Source organism: Arvicanthis niloticus, chromosome 12 (assembly GCF_011762505.2).
Source record: "Arvicanthis niloticus isolate mArvNil1 chromosome 12, mArvNil1.pat.X, whole genome shotgun sequence".
NCBI lineage: Eukaryota > Metazoa > Chordata > Mammalia > Rodentia > Muridae > Arvicanthis > Arvicanthis niloticus.
Window position 1 is genome coordinate 43,222,763 of NC_047669.1, and position 19,156 is coordinate 43,241,918.

Sequence of the window (19,156 nt, forward strand, 5' to 3'; positions counted from 1 at the left end):
GTGCAGGCATCTATGGAGAACAGAAGCTTGGAGGAACTATGGAACTCAATTTATAGATGGTTGTCAGCTTTCTGACATGGGTGCTGGAAATTTACGCCCTTTGAAAAAGCTATAGGTGTTCTTAACTAGTGAGCAACCCCTTAGGTTCCTTTGTGAAAATTTTCAACTCTCTTTCTTTTTAGGTATTTTCCTGAGTGATAGAAATGTGATTATCTTGATAAGGGATGTCTGAACTTGTCAAGATATCAAGAAGAGCCAAAAAGATGTGCTGAAGTATCAAGTGGTTTCAAAGCTGAGAACTACATAGGTGGAGACAGCTGGTTGCCGAATACAGGGAAACCATGCTAGAGGTGTTCCCCACAACTGTCTAATCTTTCACACTGGGAGGCTTGCTATACAGGTAGGTAGTGTCTAACAATTTGCAAAAAATAGGCTATCTGAGCTTTAGATCCTACATACTATAATACCAACTTGCCAAGCAAGATATGTTTACTGGTACAACAATGGAAGAACTCTTTTTTAAAAAAATTAAACTAATAAAACTTATTTTAAAATATACAACTCAGTATTGACATTTTTAAGTCATCAAAAATAATTTATAATTAAATGACTCTTAAATATGCATGATATCTTCTGAAGCTGAAAGTAATATGCATTCAGCCAGTTTTTAACTGATAGAAGTTAAACATGATAGAAGTAGAAAAAATTCTCTTATGAAATCCTCTATGAAAGGAAATTGTGACAAGTTCCTGATTAGACAGAAACTGTTCCATCTTTAAGGGAGAATACACAACATAAGTGTGGCTTCATAGAATGACTTGAGTTGTGTCCCTTCTGTTTCTATTTTGTGAAATAGTTTGAAGAGTATTGATATTAGGTCTGCTTTGAAGGTCTGTTAGAATTCTACACTAAACCCATTCTTGGGCTCTTTTTTGGTTGGTAGACTTTTAATGACTGCTTCTATTTCTTTTTATTTGTCTTTTTTCCCCCAAACACTTTATTTATCAGTATTTGTATATACATACATACATACTTATACATGTATACATATATACATACATATATGAACAATAATTAAATAAGATACATTTGAAAAGTATTGGGGTTGGGAAGAGTGGGAGGAAGGAGAGAAAGAAAAAAATTATGTGAATACAGTGCTCATATATGAAATTCTCAAAAAAGAATCCATTTTTAAAAAAATGTTCAACAGATTAACTTGCATTGTACAATATAAAAATAAATATGACCTATAATTACATTGAAGGACATTTTAACTCACTACAAATTTTGAAATTTAAATTGAAATCAATAAAAATTATTTTACCCAGCATACTAACAAAAACCACAATAACATTTTATAATTCAAAGTATTTCTGAGAACAAGAAAATGGATTGTCAGAAGCTAAGTCAGCAGAGCCAGGGGGACACTGTGTGTTGTTTCTTTTCTTTCATTTCTTTTTTTCTTTTTTTATTATTATCAAATCATAATTTTTACCTTTTAACACAAGGGCTATAAACACAAAAATGCAGGATGTGGGGAAGGGGATGACACAGGAGCATAGGTGTTCAGGGGGAGTACAGATATCTTTCAGAACAGGGTATCAGCTGGGTGAAGGTTCAGGGGTCAGGTCACTATGAGTCTGCCTATGCTTCACTTGTCCTTATCTAAGTTGATACTATCCACCAAGGCTGCCTATTTACAAGGTCTATAACTACTCAAGCTGGTAGATTTCCACAAAAGCTGCCTGTTTACAATAGTTTATAGACATCTGTTTCAGTGTTTTTCCATAGAGACCCAAGACTTTGTGTTAGCAGGCATGTATGTCAGGCCTATTGCTGATTTTAGGCTTATGGCTGATTTTAGGCCTTCAGTGTATAAGCAGGGCTGCCCCTGACATCTCCTCCCTTCTCCTAGAAGGGTTGTGGCGATTCTAATCTTGCCAAGGCGGGGATAGAGGCCTGACCTCCAGTAATTAAAGGGGACCTTGTAATGGCTCCAGTCTTCCTGCCATTGTCCAGTGAGGCATGAGGGCCATAACCGTCCTGATGTCTTTTTCCTGGAGAGGGGATACTTTTGACATCAACCCCTATACAGTCAGGCTTGTCCCTCAGGGAACCCAGAAACATATTTTTAACTTTTATTTATATTCCCTTGCAGTGCTTAGCCTGGCAGCCTAAGCAAGAATTCAGATCAACAGACAGAGGGGGTTCTGGGTGGCCCCTCACTGCTTGGTCTAGGGGCAGAAGTCCCCTCTTTTAGGTTGGGTGGAGATGGGACTTGGAAGCACCCTGGGCAGAGTAACGTCTTGAGTCTTGTGGTCCTCCATAGCTAACTTATGATAATGTATCCGAATAGATTTTGCTATCAGATTATCTATCTGTTGTTTCACAAAGTTAGTCAGCCTATTTAAGGCTCAGGGACCAAAGGAAATAAGCAAAAATAACCTAATTAATGGTCCCAAGATGGAAGGAAGTAGGGTTAACAATCATGGAGAGGTTGAAAACCAATTTATGTTCAAGCTCTCAGTTTTCTCTTTCTCTCTCTGTCTTTTCTCAAGACCTTCTCTGGCCTTTTTCATGCTCTCTTTAATCATCCCTGTTTTGTCTATGAAAAAGCAGCATTCTTCTTTAAGGGCTATACACAGTCTAGAGCTGTACACAATCTTTTCTATTGTAAAAGAGAAAATCAAGTCCAATAAAATCCTTTGCAATTTGGGGGGATTGCATCAGACAGCGAAACGAGGGATTTCTTCAGATTAGTGATATCAGTCTATAGCTGTTTGACGTCCTTGTCAAAGGCCTGTTGGAGGTCTGAGTAGTATAAATCCAGAAGCCAGCATCAGGATTAAAACTCCTAACAGCAACCATCACCAGTGATTAATTTTTTAACTGGAAAGGAAAAAAGAAGGGAATTCTCAGGGAAATTTCTCTTCCCTGGATGTCAATTGTTATTCATCTTATTTATAATTGGGCCTGGTTTTGTGGGGGTATCTATTTAGTTCATTAATCTTTTTGGTGGCCATTTAGTTGTGCCTTCTGTGGTGTCAAACATGAATATCAATACTCAGCCCCATGTAGGAACTGGGTCCTGGCCATTCCATTTAAGAGTAAAAGGGTCCTTCCACATAGTTGTGGCTTAGTTTTTATTGGTCTCAGCAATGCCAGAGGCAATCAGCAGCAGATTTGCCATGAGCTTTCAGTTTTAGAAAGTTAAGAGTAAACAAGGCATGCCCCTTCCACCCTCAGAGAGTCATGAAGATACTATTTAAAGAAATATAATTCTTTATTAATAATTTCTTTTATCAAAAACTATTATAAAACAGCCAACAATCAATCTATATGAATCTATATAATATATAAATTAATAAGAGCTTCTTCTACTTTTTGTAAAATTACTCCTCTTTTGTCAATTAATTGTTGAGAGAAATTAGGATTTGTATCTCTCTTGAGAATATTAAACAGAGACATAAATTCTTTTGAGAAGAGCTTAAAATAAGATCTTAGCCAATAAGCATCTCCTGGAAACCTTTGAAAATTGTTTGAAATAAGTAAACTATCTTTTTTTTCCAGACCTATTATCTGTTTTTTTTTTGGGGGGGGGATATTTTACATATTTACCTTTCACTGTTATTTCCACTTCCTTTCTCCCCCAAAACTCCTTATCCCATACCACCTCTTCCAATTTTTATGAGGGTGTGCTCCCACCATTCTCCTAGTCCTGCCTCCCTGCTCTCAAATTCCCCAATACTATGGATCCAATCTTTCGGGGAACATGGCCCTCCACTTCCACTGTTGCCTAACGAGGCCACCCTCAGTTACCTATACAAGTGGAGACATGAGTCCCTCCCTTTCTGTTCTCAGGCTGGAGGTTTAGACCCTGGGAGCTCTGGTTGAGTATTTTGCTACTCCTTCTAGAAAAAAAAAGCACCCACATTTTGGTCTTCCTTCCTCCTCTTGAGTTTCATGTGGTCTAAGCATTGTGTCTTAGGTATTGTGAGCTTTTGGGCTAATATCCACTTGTCAGTGATTGTATGCCATGTATGTTCTTTTATGATTGGGTTACCTCACTCAGGATGATATTCTCAAGCTCCATCCATTTGCCTAAGAATTTCATGAACTCATTGTTTTTAATAGCTGAGTAGTACTCCATTGTGTAAATATACCATATTTTCTGTATCCATTCCTCTGTTGAAGGACATCAGGGTTCTTTCCAACTTCTGGCTATTAATAATAATAATAATAATAATAATAATAATAATGCCAATATAATAACAAATAAATATAATATAATTATTATAATAATTATAAATAAATCTGCTATGAACATAGTGGAGCATGTGTCCCTGTTGTATTTTGAAACATCTTTTGGGTATATGCCAAGGAGTGGTATAGCTGGGTCCTCAGATAATACTATGTTCAATTTTCTAAGGTACCACAAGACTGATTTCCATAGTGATTGTACCAGCTAACAATCCCACCAACAATGGAGGAGTGTTCCTCTTTGCCCACATCCTCGCCAGCATCTGCTGTCACCTGTGTTTTCGATCTTAGCCATTCTGACTGGTGTGAGGTGGAATCTCAATGTTGTTTTCATTTGCATTTCTCTGATGACTAGGAATGTTGAACACTTCTTTTGGTGCTTCTCAACCATTCGAGATTCCTCAATTGAAAGTTTGTTTATATAGTGAATTACATTGATGGACTTCCGTATATTGAACCATCCCTGCATTCCTGGGATAAAGCCTACTTGATCATGATGGATGATTGTTTTGATGTGTTCTTAGATTCGGTTTTTGAGAATTTTATTGAGTATTTTTGCATTGATATTTATTAGGGAAATTGGTCTGAAGTTCTCTTTCTTTGTTGGGTCTTTGTGTGGTTTAGGTATGAGCATGATTGTGGCTTCATAGAATGAATTGGGCAGTGTTCCTTCTATTTCTACTTTGTGGAACAGTTTGAAAAGAATTGGTATTAGATCTTCCTTGAAGGTCTGATAGAATTCTGCACTGCAACCATCTGGTCCCAGATATTTTTTTTTTTTTTTTGGTGACTAGATTTTTAATGACTGTTTCTATTTATTTCAGGATTATGGGACTGTTTAGATGGTTTATCTGCTCCTAGTTTAACATTGCTAACTGGTATTTGTCTAGAAAATTGTCCATTTCATCCAGATTTTCCAATTTTGTTGAGTATAGGCTTTTGTAGAAGGATCTGATGATTTTTTGGATTTCCTCAGTTTCTGTTCTGATTTTATTAATTTGAATACTGTCTCTCTGCCCTCTGATTAGTCTGGCTAAGGCTTTATCTATCTTGTTGATTTTCTCAAAGAACCAACTCCTAGTTTTATTGATTCTTTGTATAGGTTTTTTTTTTTGTTACTATTTAGTTGATTTCAGTCCTGAGTTTAATTATTTCCTCCTGTCTACTTCTCTTGGGTATATTTGCTTCATTTTGTTCTAGAGCTTTCAGGTGTGTTGTCAAACTGCTAGTGTATACCCTCTCCAGTTTCTTTTTGTAAGCACTTAGAGCTATGAGTTTTCCTCTTAGCGCCACTTTCATTGTGTCTCATAGGTTTTGGTATGATGTGTCTTCTAAATTCTAAAAAGTATCTAATTTCTTTCCTTATTTCTTCCCTGACCACATTATCATTGAGTAGAGTATTGTTCAATTTCTGTGTGAGTGTGGGCTTTCCCTTGTCTTCCTGTTTGTGTATCCAGCCTGTTAGCCTATGTCTTTTTATTGGGGAATTGAGTCTATTAATGTTAAGAGATATTAAGGAGAGGAGATTATTGCTTCCTGTTATTTTTGTTAACAGCGGAGGCATTGTTTGTGTGTTTATCTTCTTTTGAGTTTGTTGGAAGAGGCTTACTTTCGTGCTCTTTCTGGGGTATAATTGCCCTCCTTATATTGGTGCTTTCCTGCTATTATTCTTTGTAGTGCTGGGTTTGTGGAAAGATATTGTGTAAATTTGGTTTTGTCATGGAATATCTTGGTTTCTCCACCTATGGTAATTGAGAGTTTTGCTGGGTATAATATCCTGGGCTGGCATTTATGTTCTCTTAGGGTTTGTATGACATCCGTCCAGGATCTTCTAGCTTTTATAGTCTCTGGTGAGAAGTCTGGTGTAATTCTGATAGGTCTGCCTTTATATGTTACTTGGCCTTTTTCCTTTACTGCCTTTTAAAATTCTTTCTTTGTTTTATGCATTTTGTGTTTTGATTATTATGTGATGGGAGGTATTTCTTTTCTGGTCTAGTCTATTTGGCATTCTGTAGGCTTCTTGGATGATTATGGGCATCTCATTCTTTAGGTTAGGGAAGTTTTCTTCTATAATTTTGTTGAAGATATTTATTGGCCCTTTAAGATGGGAATCCTCACTTTCTTCTATACCTATTATCCTTAAGTTCTGTCTTCTCATTGTGTCCTGAATTTCCTGGATGTTTTGTGTTAAGAATTTTTTGCATTTTGTGTTTTCTTTGACAATTGTGTTAATATTTTCTATGGTATCTTCTGCATCTGAGATTCTCCCTTCTATCTCTTGTATTCTGTTGGTGATGCTTGCATCTATGACTCCTGATTTCTTTCCCAGGTTTTCTATATCCCTGGTAGTCTCCCTTTGTGATTTCTTAATTGTCTCTACTTCCATTTTTATGTCCTAAATGTTTTTGTTCAATTCCTTCATCTGTTTAGTTGTGTTCTCTTGTAATTCTTTAAGGGATTTTTGTGTTTCCTCTTTATTCCATGCCGCCCTGAGTCCCCTTTGCCCGAGAAAGAGACACGAGAGGCAGTGTTCGGGTAGTTACCACAGAGAGGCTTTATTCTCATACCAGTTGAAGTGGAAGACCCCAAGCCCAGAAGAGGCACTGTTATATGTACCCTAGAGTGGCGTGTTCACTTCTGATTGGCCGTTCACTCATCACCCCTTGTTACACCTCGGGATTGGCAGTGACTTTGGCGCGCTTTCGCCTCTTGCACTTGCGCAGTTAGTTGTTTACTTGTGAGAGCACAGGATGCCAGTGTCATCTTGTAATGGCGGATGCTATCACTGCTAACCGTGGCTCCCTACATCTCCCCCTACATCTATATTATTAAGATGGAACAGCCTTTTGCCTATCAAGCGCGGCACCAACTCAGTGAGGGAAAGCAGAGGCCTGATCCCCTGTGCAAAATGAGATATTGTAATGGGTTTCTTCTCTTGTCGTCGTGCAATGAGTAATACTTCCCATACCCATCTCGATGCCTTTTGACGGGGAAAGGGAGCCTCCACTCTGGAGCGTCCAGCGGCCGTCCGTGCGTGGAGAGGAGGTTTTGGCATCAAACCTTTGTGCAATCAGGCATACTTTCGGGAAATCTATCCACACTTGTGGAACATTCCCTATCGAGTACCCACTTGCAAACACCTCTAAATATTCAGGTACCACAGTTATTCAGGCAAGGGCTGGCTAGACGTAGACCTCTCATTGACCCAGTGCAATGGGCTGAACCCTTGGGGTGCATCGATTGAGGGTCTTAGTCATCAGTTACTTTCTTAGCATAAATAGCCAAATTTCAGGGGGATATCCTTGCTCCAAGGCTGTGAGTGCTTGGGCGATAGAGGCCTTGTCACGTTTTTGTTGGGCTCTGAGCTTACAGACCAACCATAACATGAACACTAATCCACAACATAGGGCTGCACCAAACAGGCCTATCCCCACCCATTCCTTAAAGAAAGAAAAAGGCAGAAGAAATTTAAGAAGTAAAATCGCCCAGGGTAACAGGGTCCACCCACGCTCCATCAAGGCTCAAGATCCGGATCTGCAATTGCTGCTGCATCTGGTCCAGCTCCCCAGTCCAACTCCCTTGTGAATAAGCAGAAAGATTATGGCTTTGAACAAGTGCATCATTCACAAATCTCAGACGTGTAATACATAGATGTGGGGTTGCTGACACGCAGCTCATTTGAACCACATCCATGAGCTGCTCCACATGGGCTTGGAGCAAATCAACTCTCTGATTGACCAACAGGATGCCTGATGCCAAGTATGTATCCACTTTCTGTAGACTGGTCAAAGCCTCAGAGGTCTTTTCTGAAATTTGATTAACAACAGTAGCTGCTGTAACCTGATCAGCCAAGGCCATGCCGGCTGTCACAGCTGTAGTTGTAGAGATGGCAACAGCAGTGATAATGGCTGTAGTTATACCAAAATCTCTCTTCTGTCGAAATAAGGTCAAGGTCTCAGACGTCTGAACGGGAATAGGGATCCAAGTGGTATATTGGCTATTAGGGCCTGCTTATAGACAAGAGCAGACCGGTACTGGGACATAAAGCAAGTTACATAGGTAGAAGTATTAAAGGAGTTGTTGGATAGGATGAAAAGAAATGGAGGATACACACAAACTGGAGTGAGGCATTACAGTTAAGGGTATAGGAGAAATTCTGTTTAGTAGAAGCGGCACCTTTTAAGAAGGCAAGGGCATAGGTTTTGGAAAAGCAGATAGGATAGCCATCTAAATTTACTATATATATTAGGAACCCAATTTAGGAGAGTCCAAGTGAGAACTGAGAGCGTCTGCAGATGAATCCTTCGGGGGGTCATTTTCAGGAACCGTGAGCAGCCGCGTCAGTCGCTCTGGCAGCCAAAATGGGTTGTCTTCTTCCTGTGGAAAAACACAAACCGCTCCCCTGGATCTTATTAAAATAGGATCCGGGCCTTTCCATTGACCAGTCAAAACATCTTTCTATTTTATCATTTCTTTTGGCCTAGTTGGTTCCAGGCAATGGTAATCAGCCGCTGTATTGCCCTGACTGTCTAAATTCAAAAAGTTGAGAGTAAAAAGTGCCAGAGAAACAGTAACCCGTGGCACCGTGGGTAGAGCTTCATCAACTTCTCCTTTTTGTTTTATCAAATAAGTTTTAAGGGTACAATGAGCACGCTCAATGATGCCCTGTCCCTGAGGGTTGTAAGGAAGACCCGTCAGGTGTGTCACCTCCATTTGACGACAAAATTGTTGAAATTTTTGAGAAGTGTAGGCTGGTTCATTGTCAGTTTTAAGGATTTTAGGCTTTCCCCAGGCACTCCAAGCCTCAAGACAATGTTGAATAACATGGGCCGCCTTTTCTCCGGTCAATGGAGAGGCGAACATAACTCCAGAACAGGTATCAATGGAGACATGCAAATATTGTAATTTGCCAAAGGATGGGATGTGAGTAACATCCATTTGCCAGATCTGTAATGGCCTAATTCCCCGAGGGTTAATTCCGGTATGGGGAACAAGTAGGAATTGACAGCAGTTTTGGCATTGAGTCACGATATCTCTAGCCTCCTTTCTAGTAATGTTAAATCAACCTCGTAGCGTCTCAGCTGTCACATGAGTCTCAGCTGTCACATGAAACCTTTTATGAAAGGCTTTAGCCAAATCCAATTTTGGAGAAAGGGCAATTGCAATCAACTTTGTGGCTCGATCTGCCAGGTCATTTCCACGGGACATAGGTCCCGGTAAGCCTGAGTGAGCCCTAATATGAGTTATAAAGACAGGGAATCTTCGCTTAGCCAGGGTAAGCTGAATCTTTTGAAAAACTTCTACAAGTCTGCTAGATGTCTTAATTAACCCAGCAACTTCTAATGCTTTCACTGCATTAACCACATAGAAGGAATCTGAAACAATATTTAAGGGACCTGGAAAGATTTCCAGAACCTCTGACACCACTAAGCATTCCACAATTTGAGGTGAGGTTTCATGGTATTGTTTGGATGTAACCTTATCATTAACCACATATGCACCCACTCCTGTTTTAGACCCATCCGCATAAACTACCATTCCATCTGGGAGTGGCTCCTGAGACACAATATGTGGAAATATGATAGCTTGAGTTAAGGCAAATTGTAAGATGGGATGCTTAGGATAATGATTATCTATTTGACCATTGAAGGAAGTAACCAGCACTGCCCAAACATTAGAGGTTGCCATTAATATTTGGACTTGATGGGTAGTATAAGGCACTATCAAAACCTTAGGCTCCCTTCCAAAATGGGTAATGGCTGCTTTTAGTCCACGCAGGGCAAGCTGAGCGACTGAATCTGGATACCTTTCAATAATCTTTGCGGGAGAAGCATTGGGATGAATCCATAACAAAGGCCCCTCTTGCCATAATACAGTGGTGGGTAAGCATCTAGTTTTGAAAACACATAAATCAAAGGTTTTGGTTTCATCTATGCGTTTCAACTGGGCATCTTGTAAAGTATTTTCTACTGCTTGTAGAGCATGGCTCGCAGCCGGTGTGAAGGCCCTCGGTAAGGAAATATGAGCATCCCCTTCCAAAATATCAAATAAAGGTTTCAGCTCGGCTGAGGGAATTTTTAAAAATGGTCTTAACCAATTTATATCACCTAATAATTTCTGAAAATCATTCAAGGTATGTAAATGGTCTCTGTGAATCTCCAATTTCTGAGGAATTATCTTTTCTGAATAGATAACTGTCCTTAAAAATGAGCCAATTTCTGAAATTTGAACTTTCTCAGTAGCAACATGCAGACCCCACTGTTCCAAGGTGTTTAATAATAAGGGGTATGAGGTCTGTAAAGTAATTAAATCCTTATGACACATAATAATGTCATCTGTGTAATGGGCCAGCAGCAGAGAGGGGAATTGTTTCTTAATTGGCTCGAGGGCCATTTGTACATACAGCTGACATATAGTGGGGCTGTTGGCCATGCCCTGAGGCAGAACTTTCTACTGATATCTTTTATCAGGTTCAAAATGATTATTAGCAGGTAGTGTAAATGCAAATCTTGGTCTATCTTGTGAACACAAAGGAATTGAGAAAAAACAATCTTTAATATCTATAATTATGATTTTCCACTGCTTAGGCAAGGCAGAGAGTAAAGGCAAGCCTCGTTGCACAGAGCCAAATAGTTGCATCTGTGCATTGACAGCTCTTAAATCATGTAAAAGTCTCCACTTTCTGGACAAATTAAAATTTTTTAATGACAAATATGGGTGTATTCCAGGGAGAGGTAGAAGGTTCTAAATGACCGAGCTGCACTTGTTCTTTAATTAGTCTTGTAGCAGCTTCCAATTTTTCAGAGGATAGGGACCACTGAGGAACCCACACGGCCTCCTCTGTGAGCCAGGGTATGGGCATAGAACCCTCAGTGGCAACTAGGGAAAACCCAGGCCTTGTCTTCCTGTGTTTGATTCTTGTGAGACAGGATCTAACCTTCCTTGTTCGTTCCTGCCAAGACCCTTCCCTTCTTTAAATCCCATTCTCTTTATAATGTTTATAGCTTGTGGGGAGTATTCACTAGTCAGAACCAGCCCTAGGTCTTGTAAGATGTCTCTTCCCCAGAGATTGACAGGGAGAGGAAGCACATAAGGTATAAAACTTCCTGTTTGACCTTCTGGTGCCTGCCAAGTCAACGAGCGAGAACTGACTGCAGGACTGGCCTCATATCCCAATCCTTGTAGGGAGTGGGACGATTGTTTTACAGGCCATGCCTTAGGCCACCAATTAGAAGAAATAATACTTTTATCCCCTCCCAAGTCCAGAATTCCAGTAAAGTTCTTCCCCTCTATTGCTAACTGTAAGGTGGGTCTAGTTTTAAGGTCAACCACCAGATGAGCGAAGTCAGTTCCTGAGGAACCAAGCCCGTGAGCACCTCTAAGCTTCTCGGTGGATGGAAAACAATCATGTAAGCTTGGAAGGACAACCAATTGAGCAATCCTGTCCCCAGGGGAGATGGAGAATACGCCTTGTGGGCTAGAACAGAGAACTTGAAGTTCTCCGGTATAATCCTGATCTATTACACCGGGGTGTACCACGAGTCCTTTTAAAGTAAGAGAGGAGTGGCCTAAAATAAGGCCGACACTTCCCCCTGGCAGGGGGCCTCTATAATCAACTGGGATCGGCTGCACGCCCATGTGTGGCATTAGTAGGACTCGGGAGGTGGAACAGAGGTCCACTCCTTCGGAACCCCTTGTGGCTCTGCAACGAAAAGAGTCCCATGAGTGTTCAGCAGTGTCCCATATCTTTTGGGGCCCTGGGATCTTGGGCTCATATATCCGTTTTTTGAAAAATTTCCTTCCTTAATGGCTGAGGGATTTGGAGGGAGGATCTGACCTCTTATATCTCTAACAGAGCGGCAATCCCAAGCCAGATGATAGCCCTTTCCACACCTAGTGCACAGCTTTGATGGTATTTGATTATTTGGGCACTCTTTCTTCATATGTCCTGCCTTCCCACAGGCAAAGCATCAGGCCATATGTTTTGAAGGGAATTTTCCACGATTCTGACCCTTAAGGAGGACTGCAGCCATTTCTAAGTTAGCTGCTGCAAGTCCGGCATTAGTAAGGGGACCTCCCAAGCCGCGGCAGACTCTTAACCAGTCTTGTAGCCCTTTGGCTCTCCGAGGAGCAATGGCTGCATGGCATTCAGCTGTGGCATTTTCAAAGATCATCTGTTCAATTAATGGCATTGCTTGCTCTGGTTCACCAAAAATCCTACCCGCTGCCTTGTTCATTCAGGCCACAAAATCAGAAAAAGACTCATTAGATGTCTGAACTACCTTGGACAAATAAAGGTTACTGCCTTCCTTCCTAGGGAGAGACTTCCATGCCTTTATTGCAGCTGATGCTATCTGTGCGTAGACCTGCCAAGGGTGAGCGGTCTGGTCGTTCTCATGTACGCCAACTCCAGGCAGCATGTCAAAAGTCCATAATTGCTGTCCCTCAGTGTTTGCATTAATCCTAGCTTGTGCTTGCAGTGCCTTGTGCCACAAGGCCTTCCACTCTAGGTATTGGCCCATATTGTTAAGGACTGTCTTCACTGAATCCTGCCAGTCTCCTGGTGTCATAGTAGCTGTACTTAACCTCTCCACTTGGGATATGGTAAAATTAGCCCCAATTCCATATGTGTGTACTGCCTCAGCTGATTCTTTGACCTGCCTATACTCTACTGGGGCATGAACACGTGCTCCTTCTGCCGCTTCAAAGACCAGAAATGCAAGCTGTAGCTGTCTCCGATCTCCTGGGCTGAGAAATGAATTAGAGGCACTGCCTGGGGCATAAGCCGGAGGCAAGGGCGGGGCCGAGGGGCTCAAGGTCTTTCTTAGTCTTGTCTCAGAACGGCTATCCTTTGCACAGGCGGCTGCCTCCTCCTCTAGGCTCTCCTCCTCGGAGCTGCCAAGGTCTATGGAGGCAAGCTCCTTAATGGGATATAGGGGGGTCCTTTTGACCTCCACTCTCTCTTCACCAGCTGGTGAAGGGTCCTTAACCTTAACAGGCCCTGCAGTGGCCCCTGTTCCTTTTGAGTACTCTTTTCTGTGACCATGCTCCTTGGCCTGTCTCTGCTGCCCAGGCTTTTTTGCCTGCTTCTCCTTTCCAGGCTCCTTGGCCTGATATTTTTCCCCAGGCTCCTTGGCCTGATGCTGGCTAACACGCTCTGTTTCTGATACCCTGGAGTGGACCTCTCCTGAAACCTCTTGACTTGCCCTAATAGCTGTGCTGTGAGCTGGATCCCCACAACACAAATAAGCTAAAAGCAAAAGCAACACAAGCAAGAGGCCAACTACTGCAGCGGCGGCAATGGGTGAAAATCTGGTTGCAATGAAGGCTTCCACCCCAAACATATCTCTCAGAGACGTATCTCGATCCTGTGGTCTTTTAACCCACCCCGAGTCTGGGGGGGGGGATTCTCCACGGCACCAGATGGTTCGTTCCTTCCTGGGTTTCAGCACCAGATATTCCATGCCTCCCCGAGTCCCCTTCGCCCGCGAAAGAGACACGTGAGGCAGTGTTCGGGTAGTTACCACAGAGAGGCTTTATTCTCGTACCAGTTGAAGTGGAAGACCCCAAACCCAGAAGAGGCACTGTTATATGTACCCTAGAGTGGTGTGTTCACTTCTGATTGGCTGTTCACTCATCACCCCTTGTTACACCTCGGGATTGGCAGTGGCTTGGCACTCTTTCGCCTCTTGCACCTGCATAGTTAGTTGTTTACTTGTGAGAGCACAGGATGCCAGTGCCATCTTGTAATGGCGGATGTTATCACTGCTAACCGCGGATCCCTACACCTCTTTAAGATTTTCTAGACAAATACCAAATATTAAAGTCAAATCAGAAGTAGATAAACCATCTAAATAGTCCCATAACCCCTAAAGAAATAGAAGCAGTCGAGACAAGCTCAGGGCCCGAGCACTGAGCAGACCACCAGCAGCAGCTCTGCACCCAACCTCACAAAACCCAGATGAAGCGGGGCTACCAGGAGCTCTAACCAGGGCAGTATCTCAGGTAAGGAAACAGCAACACTCACCCCAAACAGGGAGTAACCAGGGCACACAGGGACCCAGGAATTCACTCCTGGCCAGGAGCACTAGTACCTTCCGGTCTGGGCCTGAGTGCTCAGTGGATCCCGGGAGATAGCTCTGCACCTAATCGCACAGAACCCAGAGGAAGCGGGCTCTCAAGAGCTCTAAGCTGGGCAGTACAGCAACACTCACACCAGATAGAAAGTAACTGGGACCCACTGGGACCCAGGAATTTACTCCTGGATGGGCAAGACTAAAAGCTAGCAGATAATCTTTGAGAGATGTTTCACTCTGGAACTACAATGAAAGAGCCTTTGAGAGGCAAGGCCCAAAGAACAAATCTCAGGAAATGAGATTTAGAGTTAGGGTTAGGAGTAGGGTTATGGTTATGGTTAGGGTTAGGGTTTTTTATTGGATATTTTATTTATTTACATTTCAAATGTTATCCCCCTTTCTGGTTTCCCCTTCAGAGCCCCCCCTCCTTATTCCATCCCCATTCCCCTGCTTCTATGAGGGTGCTCCCATACCCACCCACCCACTCCCACCTCCCTGCCCTGGCATTCCCCTACACTGGAGCATCAAGCCTTCCCAGGGCCAAGGGCCTCTCCTCCCACTGATGCCCTATAAGGCCAGGCTTTTGCTACATATGTAGCTGGAGCCATGGGTCCATCCATGTGTACTCTTTGGTTGGTGGTTTAGTCCCTGGGAGCTCTGTAGGGCTTGGTTGGTTGATATTGTTGTTTTTCCTGTGGGTTGCAGCCCCCTTTAGCTTCTTTAGCCCTTCCCCTAACTCCTCCATTGGGGACCTCGTACTCAGTCCAATGGTTGGCTGGGGGCATTAACTTCTGTATTTGTCAGGCTCTAGCAGAATCTCTCAGAAGACAGCTATATTGAAGACCCCCAAACTCGGGAGACCCTTACTCAAGTCTCCGGAAATCACTGCCACCCACAAACTCACAAGACACTGTACCTGGATGCAATCAGCAGAGGTTTATTAGGGAGAGAGTTGGCTAGCCAAGGTCAATTCAGTTCACTCATGCAGGAGTTGAATTGACAAAGCCAGTCAGTCTGAGAAGGGTTTTTAAAGGAGAAAAACCACAAAGCAGGGGAGTGAGAAGGGGGATGAGGGGCTGTCAAGGATACATAACATAAAAATACTAGAACATTTCAGAGGAACCCATCCTAAATTATTTAGAGTCATGTGAAAATCACTCTGCACACTCATTCTTCTCAAGAATGTAGTTTTACCATGTCACTGTGCCCTACCCTGTCATTTACCAACTATTTCAGATTAACTATTTCTCATTTGCTCCAGCCACAACCCCACCTAGATGACTTGCATCTTTTTGTGGTCTGGAATGTGTCTTCTTGCTTTGGGCCTTCCTCACCCACAGGTGGGTTTTCCTCCCTGAGGCCTGAGGAATGTTAATCCAGCAAGTGTCCTCTGATTCAGGGATAATGTCCTCCACCTGGAATGTATCCGGGGCAATGAAGGCCTGAAATCTTACATCCAGTTCCACTTTCTGGAACTTGCATTCTTTTGCTCAGGTCTAGGGTAAAGAAAAAGCTTGTATATATTTCATAAAATGGTCTTTATAATTTTTTACTCTACAATATCAGGCTCCTGTCAGCAAGCACTTCTTGGAAACTGCAATAGTGTCTGGGTTTGGTGTCTGTATATGGGATGGATTCCTAGGTGGGATAGTTTTTGTGTGGCCTTTTCTTCAGTCTCTGTTCCACAGTTTGTCTCCATATTTTATCCCTTGAGTATCTTGTTATCCCTTCTAAGAAGGACTGAAGCATCCACACTTTGGTCTTTCTTCTTCTTGAGCTTCATGGGGGTCCATGAATTGTATCTTGGGTATTCCAAGCTTTCGGGCTAATATCCACTTATCAGAAAGTGCATACTATGAGTGTTCTTTTTATGACTGGGTTACCTCACTCAGGATGATATTTTCTAATTCCACTCATTTGTCTAAGTATTTAATAAATTTATTGTTTTAAATAGCTGAATAGTACTCCATTGTGTAAATGTACCACATTTTCTGTATCCACTCCTTCAACAGGAATCTCAAATGGCCTAGAAACACTTAAAGAAATGTTCAAAGTCCTTAGTCATCAGGTAAATGCAAATCAAAAGAACACCAATGTTTCACTTTACACTGTCAGAATAGCTAATATCAAAAACTCAAGAGATAACACATGCTGTTGAGGATTCGGAGCAAGAAGAATGCTCCTTCATTGCTGTTGTGAGTGCAAATTTGAGCAACCACTGTGGAAAACAATTTGGTGGCTTCTCAGAAAACTGGGAATACTTCTATATCAAGACTCAGCTTTACTACTCAAGGCATATACACAAAAGATGCTCCAGCATCTTACAAAGATACTTGCTCAACTACATTCATGGCAGCTTTATTCATAATAGCCAGGAACTAGAAACAAGCCAGATGTCCCTCAACCAAAGAACAGGTACAGAAAATGTGGTAAATCTGCACAATGGACTACTATTTGGTTATTAAAAATCAAGATGTCATGAATTTTGCAAGCAAATGGATGGAACTTGAAAATATTATCCTAAGTGAGTTAACCTAGTCCCAAAAGGACATGCATGGTATATACTTACTTATAAGTAGATATTAGCCATAAAATACAGGATTGAAGATGCTTGAATCTCACTTAGAAGGGGAAATAAAATAGTGATAGGAGGCAGATGGAGGGAGCAGCTGGTTGGGAGAGGGAATGGGGAAGGAAATGGGAGGGCTCAGGATCAGGTTGGGGTTGAACAGGAGTGATGGCCAAATGGCCATGAGAATTAATGGAAATCTCCAATTGACAGAGGTGAGGAGGTAGGTGTCATCTCCAGGATGAGACAGAGACACAGAATAATGAAGACTCTAAAGAATCAATGGAAGGTGAGTCTAACTGTGACTCATAGCAGTAGGGATTTGGAACCTGAAGAGGCCACCTTTTATATAGAGACAGGAGCCCCAGTGATGGGGACACCAACCCATTCCCACAACTTTTGTCCCAAAATTTATCCTGTCTACAGAGATATAGGGATGGAGGTTGGAGCAGAGACTGGGGTAATAGTCCAGCAATAACTGGCCCAACTTGAGACCCATCCCATGGGCAAGCACCAATCTCTGACACTATTAATGATACTGTGTTATGCTTGTAGACAGTGAAAGACCCCCCAAGAGGGGAAACCCTCACTCAAGTCTTGGGATGTCACGACCACCCAATAATTCACAAGACACTGATCTAGATGCAATCAGCAAGAGGTATATTTCGGGATCAACCGGCTGATGGTCAATTTATAACTCTTGCGGGAGCAGAGGAATTTACAAGACAGCCTGGCTAGGGGAGGTCTTATATAGGGGAGCCCACAAACCGGGGGTGGGGTGGAGTGGGTGAAGGGGTAGCTAAGGAAACATAAAAACAGTAGAAAGTCCCAACCCATAATTCAGTCAGGGTCATGCAGAAACATCTTGTACACTCATCTTTCCCAAGAATGTAACCTTGCCCAACCATCCGTGCTTTCAGCCTTTCCCACCCACAGGTAGGTTCTCTTCCCCGAGGTCTGAGGAATGTTAATCAGCCTCTCCCTTCCTCTCCTGAATGTTAATCCAGCAAGTGTTCTCTGACTCAGGAATAATGTGCTCCTCCTGGCCTGTAGAATGTATCCCAGGACAGTGAAGACCTAAAATCTCACATTTAGTTCTGCTTTCTTTGTGGAACTAGTGAACCGGCTGGCCTGCAATTTTTTGGCTCAGGTATAGGGGTCATAAAAACTTTCTATACTTTTCATAAGTTTTCTATATCTTTCAACAGGAATCTAGCATTAGTGTTCTTTGAGAGGCTCCACCCAGCAGCTGACTCAGACATGTACAGACAACCATAGCCAAACAGTGGATGGAGCTTGAAGACTCTTTTGAAAAAATAGGAGGAAGGATTGCAGCTCAAAGGGATAGGGACTCCACAGGAAGACCAACAGAGTCAACTAACCTGGACCTTTGGGGTTTTCAGAGACTGAACCACCAACCAAATAACATATACGGGCAGGACCTAGTCCTTCCTCCTTATATGTAGCAGATATGCAGCTTGGTCTTCATGTGGGTTCTGAAAAACTGGAGTAAGGGCTATCCCAAAAGCTGTTGCATGTCTTTGGGATGTGTTCTAGCTGGCCTGCTTTGTTTGGCCTCAGTGGGAGAGAATACACCTAGGCTCAAAGACTTGATGTGGCAGGATGGGGAGAAACCCAGGGAGGTCCCAGCCACTCAGAGGAGAAGGGAAGGGACAGATGGGGGGGAAGGTATGTAGAAGGGGGTGCCCTGGAGTTGGTCATTGTGCAGAATGTAAGGTGTGTAAGTTAAAAAAATACAGGAAAGTAAAGGAAATGAATAAAATTGTAGAACTGAAATGGAAATAGAAGCAATAAAGAAAACACAAACTGAGGGAATCTTGGAGATGGAAAACCTAGGAAAGAGACCAGAATAACAGACACAAGTATCATCAACAGAATACAGAAGATGGAAGAGAGAATTTTAGGTGTAGAAGATACAATAGAAGAAATTGGTATATCAGTTAAACAATTGTTAAATTCAAAAGAATCCATGACACAAAACAATTAGGGAATTTGAATACTATGAAAAGACCTAACTTAAGAATAATAGAAATAGAAGAAGGTGAAGAGTCCCAGCTCTAAGGACCAGAAAATATTTTCAACAAAATCATAGAAGAAAATTTCCCCAACCTAAAACAAAAAAATCCTACAAACATACAAGAATTATACTTGACTTTTCAACAGATATTCTAATAGAGGCCAACCCAGACATCTACACTCAGCAGAACTCTCAATTACCATAGACAGAGAA